The sequence below is a fragment of the Mytilus californianus genome, unplaced genomic scaffold, assembly GCF_021869535.1.
Source record: "Mytilus californianus isolate M0D057914Y unplaced genomic scaffold, xbMytCali1.0.p SCAF_1, whole genome shotgun sequence".
Classification (NCBI taxonomy): Eukaryota; Metazoa; Mollusca; class Bivalvia; order Mytilida; family Mytilidae; genus Mytilus; species Mytilus californianus.
This window is the reverse complement of record NW_026262581.1, coordinates 60099191-60114301: the sequence shown is the minus strand read 5'-3', so window position 1 is coordinate 60114301 and position 15111 is coordinate 60099191.

The window sequence follows — 15111 nt, the reverse complement described above, 5'->3', positions numbered from 1 at the left end:
TCAATTGTTGACACCTTAGCCTTTAAATACAAAGACTTGGTGTAAGATTGTCAGAACGAACATTTCACCAGAAGAAGAAAGTCGAAAATAAATCTTAGATCTTTCCGGGTACTTACTAAGTGCTAATGACAAATTTACATTAGCACTAGTCTGTGCTTGGAGAGGGGATTGAAAATTTACATCTTAGAAGAAATACAGATGAAAATTTGAAAACATCAGTGAAGCCGAGAAAATTATTTTGAAATCTTTCCAGGTACTTGCTACGTGCTAATGATAATACAACATTAGCACTAGCCTGTGCTAGGAGAGAGATCAGAGGTTTAACATCACAACATCAAGAGATAATGGAAAAGAAAGGCAGGACGAAGACGACAGATTTACAGAACAATCTGATATCTTCCCAGGTACTTGTTATGTGCAAATGGTAAACAAGCATTAGCACTAGCCTGTGCTTGGAGAGGAGTCAAAAATGGCTTCACCAACAGAAACACAGAAGAACTCAAAAGGTACCACTCATGTCCAAAATGTTTCCAGGTACTTGTTATGTGCTAATGATCAATACATATTAGGAATTTCGGAAAATTACCTCTAACAGAAGGCATAAATATATATCAACGGTTCATTTTTCCAGGGACACGTTGTGTGCAACTTTCCTTAAAATAGTAGCACTAGCTTGTGCTTGGAAAAATGTGCTTTATTTTCTTCATAAGGAAGTTACAGATTGATGCATGCTAGTATTTAAAATGTCCGCTATTAATTATTCTGTGCTAATTTAAGAAAATTTACAAGCACTAGTCTGCACTGGGACACAAGAATGAAAGTAACGGAAAAAAAATGTCATATCTTTGGCAAAATTTTAAATAACATTGAATATCAAAATTAAAAAAAAATTAAAAAAAAAATATCAATATCTGAAAATTACCGTGATTACCCACCCTTTGAAAATCGTCAAAGCTTAGCTTGGGATGCATACATCGATCTGATTAATTATGACACTAATCAATATTCAACGACTTTCTCATATGTTCTAAAACATCAGAAGCTCAACGAAGAGATGCAATATGACACTTATCAATTGTTGACACCTTAGCCTTTAAATACAAAGACTTGGTGTAAGATTGTCAGAACGAACATTTCACCAGAAGAAGAAAGTCGAAAATAAATCTTAGATCTTTCCGGGTACTTACTAAGTGCGAATGACAAATTTACATTAGCACTAGTCTGTGCTTGGAGAGGGGATTGAAAATTTACATCTTAGAAGAAATACAGATGAAAATTTGAAAACATCAGTGAAGCCGAGAAAATTATTTTGAAATCTTTCCAGGTACTTGCTACGTGCTAATGATAATACAACATTAGCACTAGCCTGTGCTTGGAGAGAGATCAGAGGTTTAACATCACAACATCAAGAGATAATGGAAAAGAAAGGCAAGACGAAGACGACAGATTTACAGAACAATCTGATATCTTCCCAGGTACTTGTTATGTGCAAATGGTAAACAAGCATTAGCACTAGCCTGTGCTTGGAGAGGAGTCAAAAATGGCTTCACCAACAGAAACACAGAAGAACTCAAAAGGTACCATTCATGTCCAAAATGTTTCCAGGTACTTGTTATGTGCTAATGATCAATACATATTAGGAATTTCGGAAAATTACCTCTAAACAGAAGGCATAAATATATATCAACGGTTCATTTTTCCAGGGACACGTTGTGTGCAACTTTCCTTAAAATAGTAGCACTAGCTTGTGCTTGGAAAAATGTGCTTTATTTTCTTCATAAGGAAGTTACAGATTGATGCATGCTAGTATTTAAAATGTCCGCTATTAATTATTCTGTGCTAATTTAAGAAAATTTACAAGCACTAGTCTGCACTGGGACACAAGAATGAAAGTAACGGAAAAAAAATGTCATATCTTTGGCAAAATTTTAAATAACATTGAATATCAAAATTAAAAAAAAATTTAAAAAAAAATATCAATATCTGAAAATTACCGTGATTACCCACCCTTTGAAAATCGTCAAAGCTTAGCTTGGGATGCATACATCGATCTGATTAATTATGACACTAATCAATATTCAACGACTTTCTCATATGTTCTAAAACATCAGAAGCTCAACGAAGAGATGCAATATGACACTTATCAATTGTTGACACCTTAGCCTTTAAATACAAAGACTTGGTGTAAGATTGTCAGAACGAACATTTCACCAGAAGAAGAAAGTCGAAAATAAATCTTAGATCTTTCCGGGTACTTACTAAGTGCTAATGACAAATTTACATTAGCACTAGTCTGTGCTTGGAGAGGGGATTGAAAATTTACATCTTAGAAGAAATACAGATGAAAATTTGAAAACATCAGTGAAGCCGAGAAAATTATTTTGAAATCTTTCCAGGTACTTGCTACGTGCTAATGATAATACAACATTAGCACTAGCCTGTGCTTGGAGAGAGATCAGAGGTTTAACATCACAACATCAAGAGATAATGGAAAAGAAAGGCAAGACGAAGACGACAGATTTACAGAACAATCTGATATCTTCCCAGGTACTTGTTATGTGCAAATGGTAAACAAGCATTAGCACTAGCCTGTGCTTGGAGAGGAGTCAAAAATGGCTTCACCAACAGAAACACAGAAGAACTCAAAAAGTACCATTCATGTCCAAAATGTTTCCAGGTACTTGTTATGTGCTAATGATCAATACATATTAGGAATTTCGGAAAATTACCTCTAAACAGAAGGCATAAATATATATCAACGGTTCATTTTTCCAGGGACACGTTGTGTGCAACTTTCCTTAAAATAGTAGCACTAGCTTGTGCTTGGAAAAATGTGCTTTATTTTCTTCATAAGGAAGTTACAGATTGATGCATGCTAGTTTTTAAAATGTCCGCTATTAATTATTCTGTCCTAATTTAAGAAAATTTACAAGCACTAGTCTGCACTGGGACACAAGAATGAAAGTAACGAAAAAAAAAATGTCATATCTTTGGCAAAATTTTAAATAACATTGAATATCAAAATTAAATAAAAAGCAAAAAAAAAAATATTAATATCTGAAAATTACCGTGATTACCCACCCTTTGAAAATCGTCAAAGCTTAGCTTGGGATGCATACATCGATCTGATTAATTATGACACTAATCAATATTCAACGACTTTCTCATATGTTCTAAAACATCAGAAGCTCAACGAAGAGATGCAATATGACACTTATCAATTGTTGACACCTTAGCCTTTAAATACAAAGACTTGGTGTAAGATTGTCAGAACGAACATTTCACCAGAAGAAGAAAGTCGAAAATAAATCTTAGATCTTTCCGGGTACTTACTAAGTGCTAATGACAAATTTACATTAGCACTAGTCTGTGCTTGGAGAGGGGATTGAAAATTTACATCTTAGAAGAAATACAGATGAAAATTTGAAAACATCAGTGAAGCCGAGAAAATTATTTTGAAATCTTTCCAGGTACTTGCTACGTGCTAATGATAATACAACATTAGCACTAGCCTGTGCTTGGAGAGAGATCAGAGGTTTAACATCACAACATCAAGAGATAATGGAAAAGAAAGGCAAGACGAAGACGACAGATTTACAGAACAATCTGATATCTTCCCAGGTACTTGTTATGTGCAAATGGTAAACAAGCATTAGCACTAGCCTGTGCTTGGAGAGGAGTCAAAAATGGCTTCACCAACAGAAACACAGAAGAACTCAAAAGGTACCATTCATGTCCAAAATGTTTCCAGGTACTTGTTATGTGCTAATGATCAATACATATTAGGAATTTCGGAAAATTACCTCTAAACAGAAGGCATAAATATATATCAACGGTTCATTTTTCCAGGGACACGTTGTGTGCAACTTTCCTTAAAATAGTAGCACTAGCTTGTGCTTGGAAAAATGTGCTTTATTTTCTTCATAAGGAAGTTACAGATTGATGCATGCTAGTTTTTAAAATGTCCGCTATTAATTATTCTGTCCTAATTTAAGAAAATTTACAAGCACTAGTCTGCACTGGGACACAAGAATGAAAGTAACGAAAAAAAAAATGTCATATCTTTGGCAAAATTTTAAATAACATTGAATATCAAAATTAAATAAAAAGCAAAAAAAAAAATATTAATATCTGAAAATTACCGTGATTACCCACCCTTTGAAAATCGTCAAAGCTTAGCTTGGGATGCATACATCGATCTGATTAATTATGACACTAATCAATATTCAACGACTTTCTCATATGTTCTAAAACATCAGAAGCTCAACGAAGAGATGCAATATGACACTTATCAATTGTTGACACCTTAGCCTTTAAATACAAAGACTTGGTGTAAGATTGTCAGAACGAACATTTCACCAGAAGAAGAAAGTCGAAAATAAATCTTAGATCTTTCCGGGTACTTACTAAGTGCTAATGACAAATTTACATTAGCACTAGTCTGTGCTTGGAGAGGGGATTGAAAATTTACATCTTAGAAGAAATACAGATGAAAATTTGAAAACATCAGTGAAGCCGAGAAAATTATTTTGAAATCTTTCCAGGTACTTGCTACGTGCTAATGATAATACAACATTAGCACTAGCCTGTGCTTGGAGAGAGATCAGAGGTTTAACATCACAACATCAAGAGATAATGGAAAAGAAAGGCAAGACGAAGACGACAGATTTACAGAACAATCTGATATCTTCCCAGGTACTTGTTATGTGCAAATGGTAAACAAGCATTAGCACTAGCCTGTGCTTGGAGAGGAGTCAAAAATGGCTTCACCAACAGAAACACAGAAGAACTCAAAAGGTACCACTCATGTCCAAAATGTTTCCAGGTACTTGTTATGTGCTAATGATCAATACATATTAGGAATTTCGGAAAATTACCTCTAAACAGAAGGCATAAATATATATCAACGGTTCATTTTTCCAGGGACACGTTGTGTGCAACTTTCCTTAAAATAGTAGCACTAGCTTGTGCTTGGAAAAATGTGCTTTATTTTCTTCATAAGGAAGTTACAGATTGATGCATGCTAGTTTTTAAAATGTCCGCTATTAATTATTCTGTCCTAATTTAAGAAAATTTACAAGCACTAGTCTGCACTGGGACACAAGAATGAAAGTAACGAAAAAAAAAATGTCATATCTTTGGCAAAATTTTAAATAACATTGAATATCAAAATTAAAAAAAAAGCAAAAAAAAAAATATTAATATCTGAAAATAACCGTGATTACCCACCCTTTGAAAATCGTCAAAGCTTAGCTTGGGATGCATACATCGATCTGATTAATTATGACACTAATCAATATTCAACGACTTTCTCATATGTTCTAAAACATCAGAAGCTCAACGAAGAGATGCAATATGACACTTATCAATTGTTGACACCTTAGCCTTTAAATACAAAGACTTGGTGTAAGATTGTCAGAACGAACATTTCACCAGAAGAAGAAAGTCGAAAATAAATCTTAGATCTTTCCGGGTACTTACTAAGTGCTAATGACAAATTTACATTAGCACTAGTCTGTGCTTGGAGAGGGGATTGAAAATTTACATCTTAGAAGAAATACAGATGAAAATTTGAAAACATCAGTGAAGCCGAGAAAATTATTTTGAAATCTTTCCAGGTACTTGCTACGTGCTAATCATAATACAACATTAGCACTAGCCTGTGCTAGGAGAGAGATCAGAGGTTTAACATCACAACATCAAGAGATAATGGAAAAGAAAGGCAGGACGAAGACGACAGATTTACAGAACAATCTGATATCTTCCCAGGTACTTGTTATGTGCAAATGGTAAACAAGCATTAGCACTAGCCTGTGCTTGGAGAGGAGTCAAAAATGGCTTCACCAACAGAAACACAGAAGAACTCAAAAGGTACCACTCATGTCCAAAATGTTTCCAGGTACTTGTTATGTGCTAATGATCAATACATATTAGGAATTTCGGAAAATTACCTCTAAACAGAAGGCATAAATATATATCAACGGTTCATTTTTCCAGGGACACGTTGTGTGCAACTTTCCTTAAAATAGTAGCACTAGCTTGTGCTCGGAAAAATGTGCTTTATTTTCTTCATAAGGAAGTTACAGATTGATGCATGCTAGTATTTAAAATGTCCGCTATTAATTATTCTGTGCTAATTTAAGAAAATTTACAAGCACTAGTCTGCACTGGGACACAAGAATGAAATTAACGGAAAAAAAATGTCATATCTTTGGCAAAATTTTAAATAACATTGAATATCAAAATTAAAAAAAAATTAAAAAAAAAATATCAATATCTGAAAATTACCGTGATTACCCACCCTTTGAAAATCGTCAAAGCTTAGCTTGGGATGCATACATCGATCTGATTAATTATGACACTAATCAATATTCAACGACTTTCTCATATGTTCTAAAACATCAGAAGCTCAACGAAGAGATGCAATATGACACTTATCAATTGTTGACACCTTAGCCTTTAAATACAAAGACTTGGTGTAAGATTGTCAGAACGAACATTTCACCAGAAGAAGAAAGTCGAAAATAAATCTTAGATCTTTCCGGGTACTTACTAAGTGCTAATGACAAATTTACATTAGCACTAGTCTGTGCTTGGAGAGGGGATTGAAAATTTACATCTTAGAAGAAATACAGATGAAAATTTGAAAACATCAGTGAAGCCGAGAAAATTATTTTGAAATCTTTCCAGGTACTTGCTACGTGCTAATGATAATACAACATTAGCACTAGCCTGTGCTTGGAGAGAGATCAGAGGTTTAACATCACAACATCAAGAGATAATGGAAAAGAAAGGCAAGACGAAGACGACAGATTTACAGAACAATCTGATATCTTCCCAGGTACTTGTTATGTGCAAATGGTAAACAAGCATTAGCACTAGCCTGTGCTTGGAGAGGAGTCAAAAATGGCTTCACCAACAGAAACACAGAAGAACTCAAAAGGTACCATTCATGTCCAAAATGTTTCCAGGTACTTGTTATGTGCTAATGATCAATACATATTAGGAATTTCGGAAAATTACCTCTAAACAGAAGGCATAAATATATATCAACGGTTCATTTTTCCAGGGACACGTTGTGTGCAACTTTCCTTAAAATAGTAGCACTAGCTTGTGCTTGGAAAAATGTGCTTTATTTTCTTCATAAGGAAGTTACAGATTGATGCATGCTAGTATTTAAAATGTCCGCTATTAATTATTCTGTGCTAATTTAAGAAAATTTACAAGCACTAGTCTGCACTGGGACACAAGAATGAAAGTAACGGAAAAAAAATGTCATATCTTTGGCAAAATTTTAAATAACATTGAATATCAAAATTAAAAAAAAATTAAAAAAAAAATATCAATATCTGAAAATTACCGTGATTACCCACCCTTTGAAAATCGTCAAAGCTTAGCTTGGGATGCATACATCGATCTGATTAATTATGACACTAATCAATATTCAACGACTTTCTCATATGTTCTAAAACATCAGAAGCTCAACGAAGAGATGCAATATGACACTTATCAATTGTTGACACCTTAGCCTTTAAATACAAAGACTTGGTGTAAGATTGTCAGAACGAACATTTCACCAGAAGAAGAAAGTCGAAAATAAATCTTAGATCTTTCCGGGTACTTACTAAGTGCTAATGACAAATTTACATTAGCACTAGTCTGTGCTTGGAGAGGGGATTGAAAATTTACATCTTAGAAGAAATACAGATGAAAATTTGAAAACATCAGTGAAGCCGAGAAAATTATTTTGAAATCTTTCCAGGTACTTGCTACGTGCTAATGATAATACAACATTAGCACTAGCCTGTGCTTGGAGAGAGATCAGAGGTTTAACATCACAACATCAAGAGATAATGGAAAAGAAAGGCAAGACGAAGACGACAGATTTACAGAACAATCTGATATCTTCCCAGGTACTTGTTATGTGCAAATGGTAAACAAGCATTAGCACTAGCCTGTGCTTGGAGAGGAGTCAAAAATGGCTTCACCAACAGAAACACAGAAGAACTCAAAAGGTACCATTCATGTCCAAAATGTTTCCAGGTACTTGTTATGTGCTAATGATCAATACATATTAGGAATTTCGGAAAATTACCTCTAAACAGAAGGCATAAATATATATCAACGGTTCATTTTTCCAGGGACACGTTGTGTGCAACTTTCCTTAAAATAGTAGCACTAGCTTGTGCTTGGAAAAATGTGCTTTATTTTCTTCATAAGGAAGTTACAGATTGATGCATGCTAGTTTTTAAAATGTCCGCTATTAATTATTCTGTCCTAATTTAAGAAAATTTACAAGCACTAGTCTGCACTGGGACACAAGAATGAAAGTAACGAAAAAAAAATGTCATATCTTTGGCAAAATTTTAAATAACATTGAATATCAAAATTAAATAAAAAGCAAAAAAAAAAATATTAATATCTGAAAATTACCGTGATTACCCACCCTTTGAAAATCGTCAAAGCTTAGCTTGGGATGCATACATCGATCTGATTAATTATGACACTAATCAATATTCAACGACTTTCTCATATGTTCTAAAACATCAGAAGCTCAACGAAGAGATGCAATATGACACTTATCAATTGTTGACACCTTAGCCTTTAAATACAAAGACTTGGTGTAAGATTGTCAGAACGAACATTTCACCAGAAGAAGAAAGTCGAAAATAAATCTTAGATCTTTCCGGGTACTTACTAAGTGCTAATGACAAATTTACATTAGCACTAGTCTGTGCTTGGAGAGGGGATTGAAAATTTACATCTTAGAAGAAATACAGATGAAAATTTGAAAACATCAGTGAAGCCGAGAAAATTATTTTGAAATCTTTCCAGGTACTTGCTACGTGCTAATGATAATACAACATTAGCACTAGCCTGTGCTTGGAGAGAGATCAGAGGTTTAACATCACAACATCAAGAGATAATGGAAAAGAAAGGCAAGACGAAGACGACAGATTTACAGAACAATCTGATATCTTCCCAGGTACTTGTTATGTGCAAATGGTAAACAAGCATTAGCACTAGCCTGTGCTTGGAGAGGAGTCAAAAATGGCTTCACCAACAGAAACACAGAAGAACTCAAAAGGTACCATTCATGTCCAAAATGTTTCCAGGTACTTGTTATGTGCTAATGATCAATACATATTAGGAATTTCGGAAAATTACCTCTAAACAGAAGGCATAAATATATATCAACGGTTCATTTTTCCAGGGACACGTTGTGTGCAACTTTCCTTAAAATAGTAGCACTAGCTTGTGCTTGGAAAAATGTGCTTTATTTTCTTCATAAGGAAGTTACAGATTGATGCATGCTAGTTTTTAAAATGTCCGCTATTAATTATTCTGTCCTAATTTAAGAAAATTTACAAGCACTAGTCTGCACTGGGACACAAGAATGAAAGTAACGAAAAAAAAAATGTCATATCTTTGGCAAAATTTTAAATAACATTGAATATCAAAATTAAATAAAAAGCAAAAAAAAAAATATTAATATCTGAAAATTACCGTGATTACCCACCCTTTGAAAATCGTCAAAGCTTAGCTTGGGATGCATACATCGATCTGATTAATTATGACACTAATCAATATTCAACGACTTTCTCATATGTTCTAAAACATCAGAAGCTCAACGAAGAGATGCAATATGACACTTATCAATTGTTGACACCTTAGCCTTTAAATACAAAGACTTGGTGTAAGATTGTCAGAACGAACATTTCACCAGAAGAAGAAAGTCGAAAATAAATCTTAGATCTTTCCGGGTACTTACTAAGTGCTAATGACAAATTTACATTAGCACTAGTCTGTGCTTGGAGAGGGGATTGAAAATTTACATCTTAGAAGAAATACAGATGAAAATTTGAAAACATCAGTGAAGCCGAGAAAATTATTTTGAAATCTTTCCAGGTACTTGCTACGTGCTAATGATAATACAACATTAGCACTAGCCTGTGCTTGGAGAGAGATCAGAGGTTTAACATCACAACATCAAGAGATAATGGAAAAGAAAGGCAAGACGAAGACGACAGATTTACAGAACAATCTGATATCTTCCCAGGTACTTGTTATGTGCAAATGGTAAACAAGCATTAGCACTAGCCTGTGCTTGGAGAGGAGTAAAAAATGGCTTCACCAACAGAAACACAGAAGAACTCAAAAGGTACCACTCATGTCCAAAATGTTTCCAGGTACTTGTTATGTGCTAATGATCAATACATATTAGGAATTTCGGAAAATTACCTCTAAACAGAAGGCATAAATATATATCAACGGTTCATTTTTCCAGGGACACGTTGTGTGCAACTTTCCTTAAAATAGTAGCACTAGCTTGTGCTTGGAAAAATGTGCTTTATTTTCTTCATAAGGAAGTTACAGATTGATGCATGCTAGTTTTTAAAATGTCCGCTATTAATTATTCTGTCCTAATTTAAGAAAATTTACAAGCACTAGTCTGCACTGGGACACAAGAATGAAAGTAACGAAAAAAAAATGTCATATCTTTGGCAAAATTTTAAATAACATTGAATATCAAAGTTAAAAAAAAAGCAAAAAAAAAAATATTAATATCTGAAAATTACCGTGATTACCCACCCTTTGAAAATCGTCAAAGCTTAGCTTGGGATGCATACATCGATCTGATTAATTATGACACTAATCAATATTCAACGACTTTCTCATATGTTCTAAAACATCAGAAGCTCAACGAAGAGATGCAATATGACACTTATCAATTGTTGACACCTTAGCCTTTAAATACAAAGACTTGGTGTAAGATTGTCAGAACGAACATTTCACCAGAAGAAGAAAGTCGAAAATAAATCTTAGATCTTTCCGGGTACTTACTAAGTGCTAATGACAAATTTACATTAGCACTAGTCTGTGCTTGGAGAGGGGATTGGGAATTTACATCTTAGAAGAAATACAGATGAAAATTTGAAAACATCAGTGAAGCCGAGAAAATTATTTTGAAATCTTTCCAGGTACTTGCTACGTGCTAATCATAATACAACATTAGCACTAGCCTGTGCTTGGAGAGAGATCAGAGGTTTAACATCACAACATCAAGAGATAATGGAAAAGAAAGGCAAGACGAAGACGACAGATTTACAGAACAATCTGATATCTTCCCAGGTACTTGTTATGTGCAAATGGTAAACAAGCATTAGCACTAGCCTGTGCTTGGAGAGGAGTCAAAAATGGCTTCACCAACAGAAACACAGAAGAACTCAAAAGGTACCACTCATGTCCAAAATGTTTCCAGGTACTTGTTATGTGCTAATGATCAATACATATTAGGAATTTCGGAAAATTACCTCTAAACAGAAGGCATAAATATATATCAACGGTTCATTTTTCCAGGGACACGTTGTGTGCAACTTTCCTTAAAATAGTAGCACTAGCTTGTGCTTGGAAAAATGTGCTTTATTTTCTTTATAAGGAAGTAACAGATTGATGCATGCTAGTTTTTAAAATGTCCGCTATTAATTATTCTGTGCTAATTTAAGAAAATTTACAAGCACTAGTCTGCACTGGGACACAAGTATGAAAGTAACGAAAAAAAAATGTCATATCTTTGGCAAAATTTTAAATAACATTGAATATCAAAATTAAAAAAAAAAGCAAAAAAAAAAATATTAAATATCTGAAAATTACCGTGATTACCCACCCTTTGAAAATCGTCAAAGCTTAGCTTGGGATGCATACATCGATCTGATTAATTATGACACTAATCAATATTCAACGACCTTCTCATATGTTCTAAAACATCAGAAGCTCAACGAAGAGATGCAATATGACACTTATCAATTGTTGACACCTTAGCCTTTAAATACAAAGACTTGGTGTAAGATTGTCAGAACGAACATTTCACCAGAAGAAGAAAGTCGAAAATAAATCTTAGATCTTTCCGGGTACTTACTAAGTGCTAATGACAAATTTACATTAGCACTAGTCTGTGCTTGGAGAGGGGATTGGGAATTTACATCTTAGAAGAAATACAGATGAAAATTTGAAAACATCAGTGAAGCCGAGAAAATTATTTTGAAATCTTTCCAGGTACTTGCTACGTGCTAATGATAATACAACATTAGCACTAGCCTGTGCTTGGAGAGAGATCAGAGGTTTAACATCACAACATCAAGAGATAATGGAAAAGAAAGGCAAGACGAAGACGACAGATTTACAGAACAATCTGATATCTTCCCAAGTACTTGTTATGTGCAAATGGTAAACAATCATTAGCACTAGCCTGTGCTTGGAGAGGAGTCGGAAATAGCTTCACCAACAGAAACACAGAAGAACTCAAAAGGTACCACTCATGTCCAAAATGTTTCCAGGTACTTGTTATGTGCTAATGATCAATACACATTAGGAATTTTGGAAAATTACCTCTAAACAGAAGGCATAAATATATGTCAACGGTTCATTTTTCCAGGGACACGCTGTGTGCAACTTTCCTTAAAATATTAGCACTAGCTTGTGCTTGGAAAAATGTGCTTTATTTTCTTCATAAGGAGGTTACAGATTGATGCATGCTAGTTTTTAAAATGTCCGCTATTAATTATTCTGTGCTAATTTAAGAAAATTTACAAGCACTAGTCTGCACTGGGACACAAGAATGAAAGTAACGGAAAAAAAATGTCATATCTTTGGCAAAATTTTAAATAACATTGAATATCAAAATTAAAAAAAAATTAAAAAAAAAATATCAATATCTGAAAATTACCGTGATTACCCACCCTTTGAAAATCGTCAAAGCTTAGCTTGGGATGCATACATCGATCTGATTAATTATGACACTAATCAATATTCAACGACTTTCTCATATGTTCTAAAACATCAGAAGCTCAACGAAGAGATGCAATATGACACTTATCAATTGTTGACACCTTAGCCTTTAAATACAAAGACTTGGTGTAAGATTGTCAGAACGAACATTTCACCAGAAGAAGAAAGTCGAAAATAAATCTTAGATCTTTCCGGGTACTTACTAAGTGCTAATGACAAATTTACATTAGCACTAGTCTGTGCTTGGAGAGGGGATTGAAAATTTACATCTTAGAAGAAATACAGATGAAAATTTGAAAACATCAGTGAAGCCGAGAAAATTATTTTGAAATCTTTCCAGGTACTTGCTACGTGCTAATGATAATACAACATTAGCACTAGCCTGTGCTTGGAGAGAGATCAGAGGTTTAACATCACAACATCAAGAGATAATGGAAAAGAAAGGCAAGACGAAGACGACAGATTTACAGAACAATCTGATATCTTCCCAGGTACTTGTTATGTGCAAATGGTAAACAAGCATTAGCACTAGCCTGTGCTTGGAGAGGAGTCAAAAATGGCTTCACCAACAGAAACACAGAAGAACTCAAAAGGTACCACTCATGTCCAAAATATTTCCAGGTACTTGTTATGTGCTAATGATCAATACATATTAGGAATTTCGGAAAATTACCTCTAAACAGAAGGCATAAATATATATCAACGGTTCATTTTTCCAGGGACACGTTGTGTGCAACTTTCCTTAAAATAGTAGCACTAGCTTGTGCTTGGAAAAATGTGCTTTATTTTCTTCATAAGGAAGTTACAGATTGATGCATGCTAGTTTTTAAAATGTCCGCTATTAATTATTCTGTGCTAATTTAAGAAAATTTACAAGCACTAGTCTGCACTGGGACACAAGAATGAAAGTAACGGAAAAAAAATGTCATATCTTTGGCAAAATTTTAAATAACATTGAATATCAAAATTAAAAAAAAAGCAAAAAAATAAATATTAATATCTGAAAATTACCGTGATTACCCACCCTTTGAAAATCGTCAAAGCTTAGCTTGGAATGCATACATCGATCTGATTAATTATGACACTAATCAATATTCAACGACTTTCTCATATGTTCTAAAACATCAGAAGCTCAACGAAGAGATGCAATATGACACTTATCAATTGTTGACTCCTTAGCCTTTAAATACAAAGACTTGGTGTAAGATTGTCAGAACGAACATTTCACCAGAAGAAGAAAGTCGAAAATAAATCTTAGATCTTTCCGGGTACTTACTAAGTGCTAATGACAAATTTACATTAGCACTAGTCTGTGCTTGGAGAGGGGATTGAAAATTTACATCTTAGAAGAAATACAGATGAAAATTTGAAAACATCAGTGAAGCCGAGAAAATTATTTTGAAATCTTTCCAGGTACTTGCTACGTGCTAATGATAATACAACATTAGCACTAGCCTGTGCTAGGAGAGAGATCAGAGGTTTAACATCACAACATCAAGAGATAATGGAAAAGAAAGGCAAGACGAAGACGACAGATTTACAGAACAATCTGATATCTTCCCAGGTACTTGTTATGTGCAAATGGTAAACAAGCATTAGCACTAGCCTGTGCTTGGAGAGGAGTCAAAAATGGCTTCACCAACAGAAACACAGAAGAACTCAAAAGGTACCACTCATGTCCAAAATGTTTCCAGGTACTTGTTATGTGCTAATGATCAATACATATTAGGAATTTCGGAAAATTACCTCTAAACAGAAGGCATAAATATATATCAACGGTTCATTTTTCCAGGGACACGTTGTGTGCAACTTTCCTTAAAATAGTAGCACTAGCTTGTGCTTGGAAAAATGTGCTTTATTTTCTTCATAAGGAAGTTACAGATTGATGCATGCTAGTTTTTAAAATGTCCGCTATTAATTATTCTGTCCTAATTTAAGAAAATTTACAAGCACTAGTCTGCACTGGGACACAAGAATGAAAGTAACGAAAAAAAAATGTCATATCTTTGGCAAAATTTTAAATAACATTGAATATCAAAGTTAAAAAAAAAGCAAAAAAAAAATATTAATATCTGAAAATTACCGTGATTACCCACCCTTTGAAAATCGTCAAAGCTTAGCTTGGGATGCATACATCGATCTGATTAATTATGACACTAATCAATATTCAACGACTTTCTCATATGTTCTAAAACATCAGAAGCTCAACGAAGAGATGCAATATGACACTTATCAATTGTTGACACCTTAGCCTTTAAATACAAAGACTTGGTGTAAGATTGTCAGAACGAACATTTCAACAGAAGAAGAAAGTCGAAAATA